The following is a 3,188-nucleotide window of genomic DNA, read 5'->3' on the forward strand; positions in this document are numbered from 1 at the left end:
TCTTTTCTTGTATCATTGTAATGCCCCAAAATCTGATCCCCAGCAAGCCATATGGTGCTCCAAACTACAAGTAGTCCTGAGCTAACCCTGACTGCCTTCTACTAAATCTGAATCTCAAAATAGGAAAAGTATGAATGAGAAAAAAAAAACTCTTTGAATTATCTGAGTATATCTGAAGATACTATTGTCATCACTCTGATAAAGAAAATACTGAAAATCTGAATGCTGCATCTAATATCTAAAATTAAATCTAGTAGTCCAACAAGCCTCGACTTACTAAATTTAGAGAGTCACTGGGATAGGCCCCAGTTGACTCAAACTATCTGAAATATATGCTAAGTCATCTACTAATAAACTGGAAATTTGAATAGCTAAGTCCTCGAACTAAGAGTGCTCACCAACTATAGAGATGCAGATGAGATGCTCGAAAGTCACTCACACTGCTAAGACCGAGAACCTGAACCTACATTATGAGACAATGTAGCACATAGGCGTGTATGTGGATCAGTACTTTGGGAAAGTACTAAGCATATGGGGGCGAATGCAATAAGTAAGCAATGTCATCACAATTTGTAAAATAATGCATGCTAAATGTAAATGACTCACATAGGCTTGATTAAATTTGAAATCTAAAGATCATAAATCATGAATATAAAAGCATATAACGTAAATCTTGTGAGTCATAACACTTAGTTCTGAAATCTGTAATCTATTCTTATTCTCAAATCATATAGGCTAAGTGAAATCTGTAAGTCTGTATCTAAAGGCATATGTAAAGCAATGTTCTAAATTCCAGAACTTTAAAGACGTAAAGAAAACACTTTATCTTAGGGTTTTAGAAATCTGAAAACTTTTTCTGCATGGGAGATTCTTCTAACCGACATAAACCATGTGATCATTCTTGGAGTCCAACGTTCTTGTCCCCCTAAGGAGGAATCCTCACGTTGGGGAGAGAAGTCATACTCATACGAAGGAGTATAACCTATCTGAGTGATCACATATCTATCACCCATATAGAAGTGGGAACAAATCATGAATCCTACATTGGCACATAGTTCTGGGTTATGAAACCGTAGTAATGTACCCATCTCGGTGCTAAATACTACTCCCATTAAATCTGTATGCTCATTCTGATGAAGATCCCCTTTTTAAAATAGTATAATGATTTATAATCAAAACCAACTATATATCTGTGAAGCTAAGTTTGTAATCTGAATCTGTAACGTGGATTTTTCATATCTATTCTAAGACCAAAAGGTTAAATCTTTATCTATAATCTGAGAAGAATCTAGTCATAAGGTGCTTATAGTACAACAAATCTCGAAATAGCAATCTTTAATTAGCACTTAGTGACCCATGTATCAAACTCATGTTAAAATATTATAATGTTCATGCTTGATAATGTAAAAATTGATAACTTAATTCAAAATCTTGAAATTACTGCAATATGCATGAAAATAGGAACATAATCACTGTAATGCAACTTCTAAATCACTGAATATCTCATGAGCTTGTAAATAAGAATAATGGGTATAAACCCCAACTTGAATTTTATAGGAAAATCATATAAAATTAAGTAAAATTAAAATTAAAATAAGTTTTGGAGATAAGGACGAAAGGATTGTCCTTGTTCATAACCCCACATACCTTAATTGATGATCTTAGATGAAAAGCTTGAATCTTGGATCTCTATTGATGCTTTGGAGATGAATTCTTAGAGTTTTGAATTGGGGATCCTCAATATTGAATTACCTTGGAGAATTAATGAAGAAATTTGAGTTTTCTTGGAGAGAAACTTTGATGAACTAGAGTTTTTCTTTTGAGAGAAAGTGGATAAAATAAACATAAGTGCTTTGGAATATGTTAAATCCTGTGTTTTGGATGGATTGGGTCTTTGGGATTTACAAAAATAACCCCTTTAAAATTTTAAACGGAACTAGAAAAATGATCAAACTAATGACTTACTAGGCCACCGCGATGCACCACTATAGCAGTGGATCACTGGAAAAGGACAAGTGAGAACTGGGAATTCACCATGACGCGCCACCATTGCAGTGCCCTTTTGATTGCTATTTTGTCCTCTGGCGCGATGCGACAATATCGTGGAGTGCCACTAGAATTCGACAATTGGAAATTTGGACCTCTCTGCGATCTACCACAATCGTGGAATCTTACTGGAAATTGACAATTGTCATCTTACACTTCTCCGCGATGAGCCACGGGCCCAAATCACGGTGTTTTATGATTGAAACTTAAAATAAACATAACTTCTTACTCGATTATCAAATTTAGGAGAATCTTATATCTTTGGAAAGATAATTCAATTTTCTACACATTGGAGGGTGTAAATCCGGAAAATTCTAGATGTATAAAAAGTCATTCTCTCTGGAAGCTAACTCTTTACATTTCCAATACTAACTTGAACTAGAAAAAGTACAGGGTGTTACAATATCTCTCTCTTGGAATCATTCATCCTCGAATATGGCTAGTTTGACTAAGGATACTGAGGATATATGATAGCATGCACAACTGAAACAAATTGCACAACTGAATCTAAATCATTCTGAGCTTTTGAGTAATTCTATGAGTACATAAACTTACATGAGGAAAACTACATAGCTGAATCTATGATTAGTAAGGAACTGGATTAAGGAAGAGTGCTACCTTCAGCTAAATCTGAGTTTGCGAAGAAGATCTGAGGGTACTTGGCTCGCATATCTGCTTCTCTTACCAAGTAGCGCCCTAAACTAACTGATTCTGCCAAAGAACTTTGACCAAGGGAAATTATTTATTCCTTAGTCTACGCATCTGATGATCTAAAATCTCAACTGGAACCTCTTCAAAATGAGACTGTTCTGAATATCTGGGCTTTCTAAAGGAATTACAATAGTGGAGTCACTAAAGCACTTCTTAAGCATAGAGACGTGGAAAACCGGATGAACGACTTACAAGTCTGTGGGCAACTCAAACTCATAAGCTACTTTCTCAACATGACTTAAAATTATGTAAGGGCCAACATACCGAGGACTATGTTTCCCCTTTTTGCCAAATCTCTTCATCCTTTTCATGGGTGAAATCTTTAGATAGACTAAATCACCAACCTCAAACTCGAAGTATTTTCTCCTCATATCTGCATATGATTTCTGACGACTCTGGGGTGTTTTCAATATTTCTCTAATCAACTGAAC

The 3,188-nt window shown here is 35.2% G+C and overlaps 1 long non-coding RNA gene across 1 annotated transcript; it reads right to left on the reverse strand.

Annotated features, from left to right (window-relative positions):
* Positions 1-215: 215 nt before the first annotated feature.
* On the reverse strand, positions 216-2,828 carry LOC124900023. The gene is made up of 2 exons (XR_007057595.1): positions 1,966-2,828; positions 216-1,752 (listed from the first exon to the last, which is right to left on the reverse strand). It is a non-coding gene; the product is annotated as an uncharacterized LOC124900023 (long non-coding RNA).
* Positions 2,829-3,188: the final 360 nt, after the last annotated feature.

The sequence above is a fragment of the Capsicum annuum genome, chromosome 7 (assembly GCF_002878395.1).
Source record: "Capsicum annuum cultivar UCD-10X-F1 chromosome 7, UCD10Xv1.1, whole genome shotgun sequence".
In the NCBI taxonomy this organism is placed as follows: domain Eukaryota; kingdom Viridiplantae; phylum Streptophyta; class Magnoliopsida; order Solanales; family Solanaceae; genus Capsicum; species Capsicum annuum.